Source organism: Cryptomeria japonica, chromosome 2 (genome assembly GCF_030272615.1).
Source record: "Cryptomeria japonica chromosome 2, Sugi_1.0, whole genome shotgun sequence".
Lineage (NCBI taxonomy): Eukaryota > Viridiplantae > Streptophyta > Pinopsida > Cupressales > Cupressaceae > Cryptomeria > Cryptomeria japonica.
In genome coordinates, this window is record NC_081406.1 from 604,613,107 (window position 1) to 604,630,022 (window position 16,916).

The following is a 16,916-nucleotide window of genomic DNA, read 5'->3' on the forward strand; positions in this document are numbered from 1 at the left end:
CAGGAGTTTGTGGGACAATCTGTTGTTGCTGAGCATCAGGTACCTGTGGCATTTCATTTTCAGGAATCTCATCCAACACCACATATTCTTGTTTGTCCTGTTCATGCTTCTTTTCCTGCATCTGTTCTTTATACATAACCTTCTCATTGAATATAACATCTCTACTTCTAATTATTTTTTTATTTTCAAAATCCCATAACCGATAGCCATATTCATCTATCCCATATCCAATGAAGGTACATTTCTGAGATTTAGCATCAAGCTTGGTTCTGTTTTCTTTATCAACATGGACAAAAGCTTCGCAACCAAAAGTTTTTAGAAAAGAATAATTTACCTTTTTACCAGTCCATGCCTCCTCTGGAATACCACCATCCAAAGGGGTTGAAGGTCCTCTATTTATCAAATAGACAGCAGTATGTATAGCATCTGCCCAAAAATGTAAGGGCAATCCAGCATGCAATCTCATGCTCCTCGCACGTTCCATGATGGTCCTATTCATTCTCTCTGACACACCATTTTCCTGTGGAGTTCCTGGAACCGTCTTTTGCTTTTGAATCCCATTTAAGGAACAGTAATCTTCAAATGCTTTGCTGCAATACTCACCTCCATTATCCGATCTGAGACACTTCAACTTTTTTCCTGTCTCATTCTCAACCAGAGCTTTCCATTTCTTAAAAGTTTCAAAAACATTTGATTTTTGTTTTAGGAAATATACCCATGTTTTTCTGGTTGAGTCATCAATAAAAATAACATAATAACAAGAGCCACAAAGAGATGATACTTGAGCCGGTCCGCATACATCTGAATGTACAAGCTCTAACTTCTCACTCTTCTTCTCTTTCCCAACCTTGGGAAATCTGACTCTTTTCTGTTTACCATAAACACAGTTTTCACAAAACTCTAAATCAATCTTCTTTAGTCCTGGCAATAGATTTTTGGAGTGAAGGATTTTCATCCCTTTCTCACTCATGTGCCCAAGCCTATGGTGCCACATTATCGAATCTGTGCTTGCAACATTTATTGTTGTTGTCCCTGCAGTAACTTTATCTGTAGTAGCTAAGGTAGAGTAAGTGTTACCAGTACACAGATATAATGTGCCTACCTTCGCACCTTTAGCTACTAATAATGATCCTTTAGTGACCTTCCACATACTATCTGAGAAGGTAACTATGCAACCTTCACTACCTAGTTGCCCTGCAGAAATTAAATTTCTTCTTAAATTAGGAACATGTCTTACCTCCTGCAGAAACCAGTCATTACCATTCTGCAACTTGATCTTTATCTTTCCTTTTCCAACAATTTGACAGGGCTCATCATCACCCCAATATACCTGTCCAAAATCACCTTGAACATAATCTAGAAAATATTTTCTATGGGTTGTAGCATGAAATGAAGCCCCGGAATCTATTACACAGGAATCATTAACATTATCCAAACATAAGATTAAAGCATCTTGTAAAGTATTACTTGCAATATTAGCTTCCTTACTGTCATTTTCATTTTTGTCTTCTTTGTTTTTCCGAGACCAACAGTGTTTCTTTAGATGACCAGGCTTTCTGCAGTACCAGCAATCTTTCTTTCCTCTAGATTGAGAGTGTCCTTTCTTTAACTTCCCTCGTGACTTCTCATTCCCAGGGCCTTTTCCTCTTTCCTTTGATCTTCCTCTATTCTCCACATTCAAAACACTACCCGATGATGTTGGAGTCTCACCTATGCTTTTTCTTCGTATTTCCTCGCTTAGGACAACACCAACAATATCATCAAATACCAAAGTATTTTTACCAGAGACAGAGTTGCTTACAGTCATAACCAAGCTATTCCAGCTTTCTGGCAAAGAACATAAAATCAAGAGAGCCCTAACCTCTTCTGCAAAGGTAATTTTTACCGAAGACAATTGACTGGTAATTGTATTAAATTCATTTAAGTGCTCCGCTATAGATCCTCCCTCCCTCATTTTCAAATTAAACAAACGCTTCATAAGAAATACCTTATTCGAAGTCGAGGGTTTCTCATATAGCTTAGCCAATGTTGCCATCAAATCTACAGTCGTTTTTGCTTATGTTATATAGAATGCTACAGACGACGCAAGGCACAATCGAATGGATCCCAGTGCCTTTCTATCTAAAATGTCCCACTCTTCATCTGATATTGTGGTCGGTTTCTTTGCCTTTCCTTCCAATGGCCGCCACAAATCCTTTTGATACAGGTAATCCTCCATCTGCATTTTCCATAACTGATAATTCTGGCCGTTAAACTTTTCGACCTTGAATTTGGAATCCTCCATTGCTCCCACTCAGATCTGAAAGTCCTGCCAATTTACAGAAAACCTCGCTCTGATACCAATTGTTAGGGTTTCAAGCAGATCCGAAGCAAATATGAACTAACAATTATATGCAGATTTAAATACAAAAGATAAAGAAATAAAATAGGACACAGATAACATAGAGATTTAACGTGGTTCACCCAGAATGGGTTACGTCCACCATACACAGCTGTCCAATCTTTCTTATTATCCAGCAAAAACAGTACATCAACCTTACAATGCCTTAAGCATCCCAGCCACTTATAACATGCGTTTTTGGGGCAACAAACAAAGTCGGCCTTTTTTAGGGTTTTATTACAATGTCGGTTTTCATCAACAAAAAATGGCAAAAAAAAATTTCTCGGGGGCTACTGCTCCCGAACCCCTGCCCGGGGCCCGGCCCAGCCCCGGACCCCGGTGAGGATACGTGCTGAGTGTACAATACTTTGCTGATCAGTTGCCACATTTCAATAGTATCCTTGTGAGTTTCAACTTCTTGGTTGCCTCCTTTGATATTATGTTATCAGTTGACCCTGAATCAACTATCACCTTTCAATCTTTACCAAGGATCTTACATCTCACCCTAAACGATGCTCTCCTATGGTTAGGTTCATTCTTAACTGGCTATCTTATCAAGACCCTATTGAACATTAGATTTTCTCCAATCCCTAATTCAATATGGTCCACCTCAGGTGTCTTGCTGCTTGATGTGTCTTCATGAGCATAAGCAACCCTCTTTCCACTGTTTGAAGATGTAGGCTTGTCAGGGCATCTATAGGCCGGGTGTCCCAATTGACCACAATTGTAACATTTCATGGTTGCAAAGTAGGAGTTACCCCTGTCGGTACCTCTACCCCTACTTGGACCACCTTGTGCACCTCTTTCTCTAGAATGGCCCACTCTGAGATTGGCTTCACTGCTATGCTCAGTCAACTTGGCTTCTCCTTGGTTCCTTTGCTCACTTACCTTGCTTTGGTAACCACCTCAGTGATTCACTTGATCTCTACCTCTGCTTCTACCCCTGTTATTAGAGTCTCCTTTCCTTTTGCTCCTCTCTTCCACCTTGGCAACAAGCTGATGACATTTTTGGATAATGGTATGGGTCCATAGGCTTATCTCCTCTTGAATGTTCCACTTTAGGTTGCTTAGATACCTAGCCACCTTGATAGATTCATCTTCTTGGACTTTGAATCTAAGACAAATCTTTTGCAATTCTTCAGTGTAGGAGGTCACATCAAGGTCTTTTTGCTTCAATCCTTGTCTCTTCTTATGAAGTTGGACTTCATAATCCTCTGGTAAGTAGTTCTCCTTGATCTTACTCACCATGGCCTTCCAATTAGCAATAGGTAGCTTCCCCATGCTAACTCTCTCTTCTTGCAGGTACTTCCACCATGTTAAAGTTGCTCCCCTTAATCTTGATTTGGCAACCTTAACCTTTTGAGCCTCTGTCACTCCCTCACACTCAAAGTGGTTCTCCATACCCTCAATCCATTCCATGACAATGTCAATGTCCATCCTTCCACTGAAATGTGACAATCCTTCAAAAGCTTTGGTGTTTAAAGCCTTAATAGCCTTTACAAAAGGTTCCTCATTGAACAAGGGATCTGGTTCAAGTATAATGTCATCTATGTCAATGGTTTTCTTGCCTTTATCCTTGGTGTCTTCAGCCCAAGGTCCATGTGTCCTCTGATCCACCACTTCCTGTAGCTTATCCCTTATCTCACTCATAGCTTCTTCAAGGAGTATATTCTTCTCCTTCTGCTCTTCTACCTCTCTAGCCAGCTCTGCATTATTCACCATTGTGCTTTCCCCTACTTATTCACTAGAATACAGAGACATACACGGTCCACCAAATCTTTAACTTGCTCTGATACCAATCTGATGGGATGGGGTTTGGGATAGACTAGCCTAGTCTATGCTCTTGGATCCTTTCCTTGGATCACCAGGTGTTCTAACCACCCCTAAGGTCTCTAGGACTTCTTCTGCTTGAGGAATCCCCTGACCTTGCCCAATCCACCCACCATCAACTTGAAAAACTACTCCTAAGGTCTCACCTACTCATGAGTTTCAAGGAACCCTTACTTAGGCTAATAAGGGTTTGGCTTGTTCCACACCTTCCTAGGTCTTAGCAAGGAGAGGTTAGGACTAATAAAAGGTTTTTCCACCCATTCATGTTCCCCCAAGAGGTTTCAAGCTTCCTACCCCTTACCGATTTCACAATGTTGTCCTTTGCCTACAAAATAGGGCTACAAGGATTGTGACCAATTAGGCCTCCTACCCAGTCCTTTAGGGCTCCCCCTTGCAAACGATGCACATTCTTGTGAAACTTCCTAAAAGAATAGTTATTCATTTGGCAAGGTCTCAATGATTTTCCTAGTTTTGGGCCTCCAAGTGTCCGTACACTGCCCTAGGTGGATTTTAAGGTTTTTAAGGGTTTTTAAAAGGGTTTTTTTGGCCTGCCAGGGTCACACTGTAGGTTTGGTTCTCTTACCACCTTGTCTAGATTGGTGGAAGCTCCTCCTTCACACCAATGGTGCTCCACTCACCCCTCTACAAACCCTCCAAAGGGTTCCTCCTCCTTTGACCTTCCTTGCTCTCCAAGACCTCTGCAACTTAACCCTTCCTAGTCGAGCACTATCCAGTCTCGCCTAGGAGTGGGTCTTTAAATGGCTTCCCTGCATCTTCAAGGGCCCTGATTGCTTTTAAGTATATTATAGTGTCTAAACTCTCATTCCCCATGGTTTCATGGTGATTCCACAATGGGGAATGAAGTTATGAGCCCATTGACACAAACCAGTCCAAAACTAGACAGTGAGAAGCAAGTTTACAAACTATTTACAAACACACACAACCTACAAAAAAAAACCTAATCTAAATGCTCACAATGAGATTAAATACACCATACAAGACACTCCACATAGTTTTTCTCGAAAATCAATCCATTAACAATCTTCTTTTACTCCATTTGTGCCGACTGGCAACAAAATTGCAGTCACAGTCAAGTCACTTTGCTTGGGCCGTACAACATCTGACATCCAACCCATTATCTTAGGGTTTTCAACTACTTATACTACCATTTCCTTAGTCTTTGTGCCCATATTAGGTTTGTACACACTTAAACTAAATATTTTGACCACTAGGTGGAAAAGTTGCTTGACAACTTTGAAAAGTTGTCATGCAACTTTTGCAACTTTTGAGCAACTTTCTCAATGTTGCTTTTCTTGACTTCTAGGCCCACATTGGGCTAACCTAAGGACACCACCATGCTAATAAGGACCCCTAAACACCACAAAGGCACACCTACCCTCTACTTTCAAGAAAAACTCATCTTTGACTTATGACCCTAGGACCTCAACTAGGACCCTAAACTAGACCCAATGAGCACATGGCTCTTATTGTATATACAATGGCTTCTTAAAGAAGCAAGAACACAATCAAAATCAAATGGTGGGAGCCCTTTGAAGGGTGCTCCTGCACCATGGAGGAATCGATCACAGCATCAAGAACTTCCACGTGCATACATTGCTACCACTTATGATCCACAGACATTTTAAGAAGCATCAGGGGTTCCTGAGTGGGACCAAGCTATGGAGGAAGAGTATAGTTCCTTGATGAGGAACAACAGTTGGGAGTTAGTCCCTCTCCCTAAGGGGAGAAAGATGGTTCAATGTATGTGGATCTATCGGACCAAGTTTGCAGCGGATGGTAGTGTGGATAAGTATAAGACTCGACTTGTTGCAAAAGGTTTCTCTCGGGTTCTAGCTATTGACTATACTGAGACCTTTGCGCCTGTAGCTAAGATGAACTCCATTCGCTTGACACTTGCTATTGTTGCAGCTCATGGTTGGGCTATACATCAAATGGATGTGAAGACTACTTTTCTTCATGGGGATCTTGATGAGGAGATATATATGGAGAAGCCATAGGGTTTCATCTAGGGTTCTTCCTTGGTTTTCAGACTGAGGAAATCTCTCTATGGCCTTAAGAAGGCCCCCAGGCCTTGGTATGCCAAGATGGATTCCTTGCTTCTCTCATCACGGTTCACCAGGTGTCATTCTGATCTGAATGTCTACATTTTGCAACATGATGACTCACACTTGATACTTGTGCTCTATGTTGATGATTTGATCATTACAGGGAGCACCACATCCATCATTATCAGTGTCAAATTTGCTTTGCATGATAGATTTTCTATGACTAACTAGGGTCTTTTGCACTACTTTCTCAGGATAGAGATTTCACAGTCATCTTCTGGGATTACTCTTTCGCAGCCCAAGTATGCTCTTGATCTACTTGCACGCTTTCATATGACTAATTGTAAGCCTGCATCGACTCCCTTTCTTTAAGGATTCAAGCTTGAGGCTAAGTTCTCTTCTCCACTAGTTGATGCCACATTGTATCGTCAACTTGTGGGTAGTCTCATCTACTTGACTCACACATGCCTTGACATTTCATTTGTGGTTGGCATGGTTTCCCGCTTCATGCAAGAACCACATGAGCTTCGTTGGAAAGCCGCCAAATGCATCCTACACTACATCCAAGGTACACATCATTATGGGATTCATTATGTAGTAGGCATAGGACTTCGCTTGGTTGGTTACATAGACTACAATTGGGCTGGCGATCTTGATGATCGTAAGTCTACTTCTAGTTACAACTTCCACCTTGGTTCAGGCCCCATTTGTTGGCAGAGCAAGAAGTAGCATGCTATTTCTCTCTCTTCAACTGAGGTTGAGTATCAAGGGGTTGTTAACATAGCGACTGAGACTATTTGGCTTCAGCATATTCTCACAGAGTTTGGGTTCTCCACTCCATGACTGACAATTTTGCATTGTGACAATCAAAGTGCTATTGCAATCTTGAAGAATCCAGTTCAGCATCAATGGACCAAACACATCGACATTCATATGCACTACATTCAAGATCTGATTCAGGAGCAGGTCATTGATTTGTAGTATTGTCCTATAGTGGAGCAGATTGTAGACATTCACCAAACCCTTCACTGAGAGTAAGTTCTAGTAGTTGCGAGCTCTCTTAGGGGTGCAGGATGTTTGAGCACAGGGGGTCAGCTAACTTCTCCTTCATCTCTTATGGGGGGGACTTTTTCCTCTTTGAGGTTTTGTCCTTCTTCTTTGAGAATCTTTTGTACATTTATCTCTCTTTTGGGTGGGAGTTTTTTCCCACTGGGTTTTCTCCCTTTCTCCTTTTGTGAGGGATTACATTGCATAGGTTTGCTTGCATTTGTATATTGTACATGGGTACCTATCATGTCCTAGTAGCCGGGACCCATCTTGCATTGTTGACTTGAGTCTTCATTCTCCTAAGTTGCACTTAAGGGGTGGTGTTGGTGTAATGATTTATTCCTATAGGATATAATTACACTTTACTTAAGTTAACTTAGGATAATGCATCTCATCGTAGTTTGGATATGAGACACTTAGAGAAGTGTGCACATAGGGATGTAGCTTGTAGGATAAATTTCATCTTTTGTGGTCTTATCTTTCTATTACACTCCACATTCGGTGGGTCATCCACCTCTTGTGGAATTTTATATTATTTCTCCTACCTACCCCTATTTTTTCTTACCTATCCTTGTTTCTCATTGAGCCACATGTCATGATTGTGTGCTCACATATCCATTTGGCCTTGCCTATATATGGAGGCCTATATTCATTGTATTGGTTAATACAATTGATCATTTGTATATTGATGAGAATATAGTTTGTTCTTGTCATACTTATGTCTCTTCTTTATTCTTTTCATTGAGCCCTTGATCTTGGCAAAATCTCACAAGATCAATATGGATTATCGTCCAGAGAGGTCATGAGACTATGATCAAGAATTATACCCTAATGAGGCTCAATAGACATCTAGATGGACCTCTCCATGTGCAGAGCTGAATATAGATTATTGCTGAATAATTTAGTGTCTATGATTTGAGAGTTCGATATTGAGAAATCTAGAATTCAACTTAGAGCTACAGCTTTACAAGGGTCACAAGGAAACTAGATGGAATTCCACTTGATTTAGGATTGGTTTATTCAATGAGAAATCTTCTAAAAAATATGTAATTATTTTATGTAATCAAGTTTTGTGATGTAATTCTTAAGGGAGGGTCCCTTGGTACTTTTGTAAGAACAATGTAATAAGGGGTGGAATGTTGGCGTATTACATACTATTATGCATGTTATGCAAGCAATTACTATTTTATAGCTTATTTAGTTGGTCTAACTACATTTCTCCTCTATATATTTCCTTGCTCTTTAATCAATAATTACAACAACAAACTGTTTGATCATTCAAAAACTCCTACACTTATTCTCCTTAGAAACTTATATATGCACATTCACTTGATATTGTAAGGGGTTGGGAATCAAGGGACATTGTTTTCATTCTTCTAGCTTAATTGTTTTTATTTTGATCTTTAAATTTCTAAGATAAGATAAATTATTCTATGATACTTTATGCAATTTTATGGAGTCTTGGATGAATTCAATTGAATTTTCATATCCTAGTGGTGTGTTGATTGTAAGGTTCTTTATGTGGTCAATTGAGTTCAAGTTAACTATTTATGGAATATCAAATTTTTACCAAGGTTGCGATGATTGTTGTTATTAACTTAGACATGATCATGAAGGTTTCTCACTAATTCTATCATAGTTGAATCATCCTTAGATGATTGCACCATCTTGTGTGTTGGCTAGTAGAAATCTAGTAATAGAAATCTAGTAAAAAATGAGGTTTTAAAATTTGGAGTTTTACACTCAAAAAGCCAAATTGAAGGATAAGATAATCATGTTCAGTTTTATCCATTTTCTCATCCTTGTTTTTCTTTATTTGTTCGACTAAGATTATTTATTTACTCAATTTGGGATTTTGAATTTGTGTCCTATTTAAAATTCTAATTTTTTCGGTCTACAAGTGTTCATGTACTAGATGATTAATGAAATCGTAATTATACATATGTTCATTTAATTTATCTCTTTTGTTTTAAAGTAAAGAACATGATTGCAATCAAAGCCTTGTATTTCACTCCCTAGCTTCTGTTGGAGCCTCTTGAATAGACTTGTTGATACCTACCTATTGGGTTGCTCAAGATAGCATAGAAGTCATAAAATAACCTTGGGAAATTAATTCCCTCTCAAGTAGGGAACAACCTATTCCACATGTTGTTGTATCAAAACACACACGATACTAGAAGCTAAATTTTTTAACAAGCACCATTTCACATGGTCTGGTATCAACCTATTAAGTATATTGTAGGCAAGCACTATTTCTTGTAAATAAGGTATGTAATTATTAAATTTGGTTCTAAAGTTTGATAATTTTTGTTAAGATTGATACATGGTTCGACATATCTAGTGAGGAAATTAATTGGTTGGGTATTTGTACATGAAGAGAGAGAGGGGTTCTTTAAAACACTTGTAGTTCAACAAAACTAAATTAGAGAAACATTGTGTTTTATAAGTCTTATACAAGTGTTTCGATTTCAAGGAGGATAGGTTTAAGTGTTGTTATAGTAGGAGGTTATAAAACTTTGTTCATTTGGTCATTTTAGAAATGGAGAAAATTTGATGAATGAACTTAATTTTCAAGGAGCTCACACCTTTGTAGACTTTAGTACAATATTCCTTTGTTATGTTATAGGGTATGCAAATGGTCATTCATGAGCTTTTTAGTTTTTACATAGATTTTATTCTTAATTTTTTGCTGTTTTGCAATAAGGGTTGTATTTGTTTATAAAATAGATCATATGAAATTGAATAAGTGATTCAATTATTTTAGTGCATATATAGATCACAAATACGTCTCTTGTAATTTTATTGCATAAATGAATTATTATTATAGCAATTTCTATCCTTCAAGCAATTGGTTTAAAGAATTGCATAAATTTAGTATCATCTTGTATATAATTCAAAATTTCACTATGAGGAAATCATCTGTCTATAACAAAGTTTTGTTGTAATAAAAAATTATTGATGTGCTCATTGTAAAAAGAAAGCAGAGGAGCAGAAACAACCTTCCTAATACAAATCCCTAGGAGAGTAAATGCAAATGTCTTTGCAAACCCTTGAACAACATTATAGATAAAAGAAAAAGCACACAATAAAATTTCAGATTTTCACATAAACACATAACACAAAAAATTGAACTTGGGAAAACCCTTTGAGCAAAAAACTTACCACATCAAAGTTTAGATCCTTTTGTATTATAGTAATAACAATTAAATACAAATGCATAGCCTATGCTGTTATAGCTGTCTTCAAATGTGATATAGAAATCTAGTATAATCTTGCTGGGTTTCTCTCAAAATGCATCATACAATTTCTTTTCTACAAAACTATGTATTAATAGAGCTTACATACAAAAAGTAGTGAATGTGTCCAAGTTTAATGTATCTACACAACATATAAATGGAAACTTCTTTTTGGATAGCTCTTGCATAAATATTATTAAATACTAGTATTAAATATTCCACACATACAAGGCATGAGAAAATCAAGCTTTTGTCAATTTAGAACTTTTCAACTTACTCCAAGTGTTAGAATATTTAATCTTTACTTAGCTTAGGTTTATTTGTATTTAGTTTAGGATATTCCTTTGGAATTCCTACATGTAATTTGTCCTCTAGTACATGTGTGAGGACAAGTCATTTCTTTTATTTTCCTTTATTAAGGAATATTAGATTTCCTCCATAAGAGGATGTGGACACATGGCACACACATTTTATGAATGGTGGCATTCATAGATTTGGGAGTTACTTTGTAACTCCTCTCCTCATCTCTATTTAAGAGATGTCTTCTCTCTCATTTTCTTCTTAATGACAATATTGTAAAGAGCTTCTTGCTCTCTCTCTCTCTCTCTCATTTTAGGCATTGCCTCATTCATAATATCGCAAGGGGTTTTTCTTTGCTTTTCCCCTTTCAAAAGTTCTTGTGCCTCTCTTCTTCACATTTGGGTGATGCTCCAAGGTTTTTTGCTTTTCTCTTGGTAACATTTACTTCATCAATAAAACTTTCTTGGATTTTATTTTTCTTTCTTTGCTCTTGTATTTCCTTTCATGGTATCAGAGCAGGTTTCTAATCCTTGTTTTAAGTTGACATTGATGAAGGTTACCATTCTGTGGAGTTTACCTTGTTGGAGGCATTCTTGAGAGGAGAAGAAGTTCTTTTTCTAATATTTTCTATTGTGCAGGTTTTGGTTTCAGATTTTAACTTTTTTTCAAACTTGTTAACAAGTTTGCCTGCATGTTTAATCTTCTATTCTAGTTATTTTTTATTAAAAAAAGGGCTTTGGAAGGCTTGCCGCCAAAGTTTCTAGTTTTTTTTTAGTGTGAATAGTTTGGAAGGTTTACCGCCAAACTCAGCCTCCTTAATCTATTTGGTCGGCTTGCCGCCAAATCTGATTTATTATTACATTGCATTAGTTCTCATAATTTGTTTCTTTGAGAGGAAAAATTTAAGTTTTTAATAGTTGTTCTTATCAGAATAACCATTATCTTTAGCTTTGATATCTGTGTATTCTTATATCTCTATTATATTTTGCCTCTTCTGTTTATATTTCAAATCTAATCTGTAACTTTCTCTCCTTAGTTATCTTTTGATTTCAAATCTAATCTGTAACTTTCAAATCTAATCTGTAACTTTCTGTTCATATTTTTTTTAGAGATACTTTATCTAAAACTTCAACATCTCTTCACCTGTTGAGGAGTAAGCTCAAACTTAAATTTGTTCTTCTCATTGTAGTTATCTTTGATTGCTTTCTTGAAAATATCTTCACCCAATGGTAAGCAGTCTTTATGAATACGAAAGCGAACCTGAGCAGGAAATTTGAACCCTCTAAAAGCATCTGGCTCCAAGTTCATAGCTCCAGTACACGTCCAAAGATACCATTACATCGACAAAACCCAAAAATTACCCATTACATGATAAAACCAATGAGTATTGGTCTATAAAATAATTGTCAGCAAAAGCCAATTATATAGTATACTAATATCGATTTCTAATACTAATCAACCCTAGAAAAATCAGTACTCCTCGCCATCATCTTCATCGCCTTCAGCAGACTCAGCTCCAACTTCTTCGTAGTCCTTCTCCAGAGCAGCAAGATCCTCACGTGCCTCAGAAAACTCTCCTTCTTCCATACCCTCACCAACATACCAGTGCACGAAGGCACGCTTGGCATACATGAGATCAAACTTGTGATCAATGCGAGAGAAGACTTCAGCAACGCTGGTGGTTACCGGTTCATTTTTTTGCTTTTGAACCACCTGTGTTGGGGGTTACTGTACTTTTTTCAACACTCCCAGGTGTTTGCTGATCGCTCTTAGATCTCTTCCTGTTCCTTCCTTTCCCCATATTGTTCACTGCCTGCCAAATGAGCTTCTCAGATTTGTAAGGCACTCAGTAAAACCTCGGCCTTTCTCTGCACCTGCGTTTTGTATTCATTTTTTGACATTCAACGTCTCTCAAACCTACGTTAAGGTGCTCAAAGCTTGCAATCTGTTATTTTCTGTAAACCAACCTAGATTAGATTCTCCAGTAGCACCCGTTGAGTTTGCAGTAACGTCACATGTGCAAAGGATCTTCCTGCCTCTTCTTCAGTTTGCAGTAACATCTCTGTTCTCTTCTACCGAATTCAGAATTAGACTGTAGAACACAGTGCATAACCGTTTATTTTCTTTTCATTATCATTCATAGGAATCTTAAAATGTTTTTTTATCAAGATTTGTCTATATTATAACGTTTAAATAGTATTAAAGTTTATAAAGTTTTCTATATATGACAAATTTATAAGTTTTTTTAAAACTTATTTTATTTAAATAGAGTTTATCCTTTCTTTAAATTCTTTCATATTTTAGTTTATTTTCAATAAAATTTAAAATTTAGTTTAATATTTAAATTTTATTAAACTTTTGTTATTTCTTTAAAAAGGTTTTTAATTTAAATAGTTTTATTTTGTTATTATTAAGATTTAAAGTTTTTTTATAAAGTTTGCTTAAATAAATTTAATTTTACTATTAAGGATTTGAAAATAATACTTTTTGTTAAATAGTTTTTTAAATTGTTATTTTAAAAAAAAAAAAGTTATTATTGAATTTTAGTTCAATTTTTAATCAAGGAGGTTAAATTTTTTTTTCATTTTTATCCAAGAGGGCATTTTTTTTCAATATTAAGCATAATTTGTTCATTATTTTGCTATCATGTCTACATTAATTCCAGAAATTAAATTAAATAGCTCCAATTATCATTCATGGAAAACACATATCTCGTTTATTTTTCGTTTCAAACACCTTTTGGATGTTGCGACTGATAAAACCTTTGAACCCGCTACAATTGCTCCTCAAGCCGACCTAGATAGATGGAAGGCTCAAAATGAGGAAGCACTTGGTTTAATTGGTATTTCAATGGTTCCTGATTTGTATGTTTTAATTGGAAATTGTACAAAAGCGCATGAAGCTTGGGAAATTTTAAAAACAACTTATGATAGCTCAAATGAATCTCGAAAAATTCAACTTCAAGATCAACTTGAAGATCTACGGTATACGGATTTTAAAACTATGGATGAATTTTTATTAAAGTTTGATTCTATTAATAGTCAATTAACTGGTTTAGGAGTTACTCTAGCTGATTTACGTTTAATTCATCTTATTCTTAAAAAATGTCTTCCTCGTCAATTTCAACAATTTATTACGAATATTCATGCTCAACTTGCTATTCCTAGCTTAGCTACTCAATTAACATATGATATTTTTCGTAATTTATTGCGTCAAGAGGAAGCTAAATTAATTCAATTTGGTACTCTTAAAAGTAGTGAACATGCTTTTATGTCTAAAAATCAAAATCATAATAATAATTTTAGATCCAATAATAATAAACATAATCATAATCATAATAATAATCATAATAATAATCACAAATCTTCTCATTATCAATCTCATTCTAAATCCTATCATAACAATTCTCATAATAATAATCATAATAATATGTACAATAATCAAAGGAATAATTCTCAAACAAGACCCCATTGCACATATTGTGGGAAAGATGGACATATTACTAATAATTGTTTTAAGAAACAAAATGGTAAAAAGCCCATGAATCAAAATAATCAAAATAATCAACATAAACCTCATTATAAGAAAGGTAATAATAATGATAATTCATCTCGTCATGCATTTACATGTACTTATAATGTTTCTCAACCACTTGAGTGGATTATTGATTCTGGTGCATCTCAACATGTTACTTCTCATAAAGAATGTTTTGAATCTTTGCATCCCGATACTTCTAATATTCCTATTCAATTAGCTAATAATCATAGTTGTAAAGTTGAAGCTATTGGTGATGTGAATGTTCCTAATGGGAAATTACATGATGTTCTTTATGTTCCTGAATTAAAATCAAATTTGATTTCAGTTCCTAAACTTTGTCAAGATTATAAGATTAACTTTTATAGGGGCATATGTTATATCATTGATCCAAACACTAATCATGTTATTGCTACTGCTAAAATGGATAGTGATAACTTATTCAAGTTCTATGAATTTGCTCCTCCAAAGTATTCTTTGCTTACTACTGTTGATTTTACTATATGGCATGAAATACTTGGCCATCTCAATTCTGATTATATTTCATTGATGCAAAAAGAAAATATGGTTGATGGATTGCCTAGTATTGTTCCTTCTCAAATTGTTTGCAATGGTTGCATGAGTGGTAAGATGCATAGGGAACCCTTTCCTCATGGTCAATCTTGGAGGGCATATACTAAATTGCATCTAGTTCATAGTGATCTTTTGGGTCCCATGGAGAATCCCTCCATCCAAGGTTCAAGGTATGCACTTACCTTTGTTGATGATTTTTCAAGGAGAACATGGATATATTTCCTTCATAGTAAGGATCAAGTGCTTGATGTGTTTATTGAATTTCATATGTTTGTAGAAAGGCAATCTGGTTCTAAAATTAAGATTCTTCGTACTGACAATGGAAGAGAATATGTAAATAATGCATTTAATGCTTATTTGAAATCGTTTGGAATTAAACATGAGCTTACTGTTCCTTATACACCACAACAAAATGGTGTGGCAGAACGGAAGCATAGAACAATTGTTGAAATGGCTAGATGTTTATTGCATGCAAAAAATATGGATTACAAGTTTTGGGCTGAAGCTATGGCTTGTGCAACTTATTTACTTAATAGAACACCTACCAAAGCCTTAAAGGATAAAACTCCCGAAGAAGCTTGGTCTGGTAGAAAGCCTAATTTGCAAAATTTAAGAATTTTTGGTTCCATAGCTTATGTTCACAAACCTAAGGAGAAAAGAAAAAAATTAGATGCTAAATCTTCTCCTTTTATTTTTGTTGGTTATGATGAAAATACTAAAGGTTATAGAGTTTACAATCCTATTACTAACAAGGTAAAAGTTGCAAGAGATGTTTGTATTGCAGAAAAAGGCATTCATGATTGTTCTAAAGTAGAGGATGATGAACTTGCTCAAAGTAAAGTTGTGCTTGTGGAGGACCAACCTCCTTCTCTTAACCCTACTCCTAATGCATCTCTTTCTATTCCTTCTAGTGATAGTGATGATGATAATAATAACTCTACTCCTCATGACTCTTCTTCTAGTGATGAATCCATTACTTCTAAAAGAAGACCTAAATGGTTTAAATCTTTAATTCAAGATAGTGATGAATACTTAGCTAGAATGGATAGACTTCAAGCTAGAAGAGTTAATTATTGTAATTATGCTTTAATGACTACTATTATGAATTCTAATGATCCTAAAACATTGGATCAAGCTAAAAATCAACCACATTGGCAAAAAGCAATGAAGGAAGAATATGATACTTTAACTTCTAACCAAACTTGGGATTTAGTTCCCTTGCCTCATGGTAAAAATCTTGTTTCTTGCAAGTGGCTTTATAAAACCAAATTGAATGCTAATAATCAAGTTAGTAAATTTAAAGCTAGATTAGTTGCTAGAGGTTTTTCTCAAATTGAAGGCTTAGATTATACTGAAACTTTTGCTCCTGTTGCTAAAATGCCTACAATTAAACTTGTGCTTGCTTTAGCTTCTAGAATGAATTGGCCTATTCACCAAATGGATGTTAAAAGTGCTTTTCTTAATGGTGATTTACATGAGGAAATTTATATGTCTCAACCTCCTGGTTTTATTAAAGAAGGTAATGCACACTTAGTTTGTAAATTAAAGAAATCAATTTATGGATTAAAGCAATCTCCTAGGGAGTGGTATTCAAAGATTAATGAATTCTTTCTTTCTCAAGGCTTTATTAGAAGTAAAAATGATCCTAACTTGTATATTAAACATAGTGAAGATGATATTATAATTATTATCTTGTATGTAGATGATTTGATTCTTACTTCAAGTTCCAATACTTTGATTTCTGATATTAAGTTTCAACTTAATCAAAAATTTCAAATGACTGATTTAGGTCTTTTACATTATTTCTTAGGAATGCAAATTTGGCAAACCTCTAAAAGAATTTTCTTATCTCAAAGTAAATATGCTCAAGATCTCATAGATAAGTTTAAAATGAATGATGCTCATCATGCTTCAATTCCTATTGAATTAGGCACTAAGTTAATGCTTGAT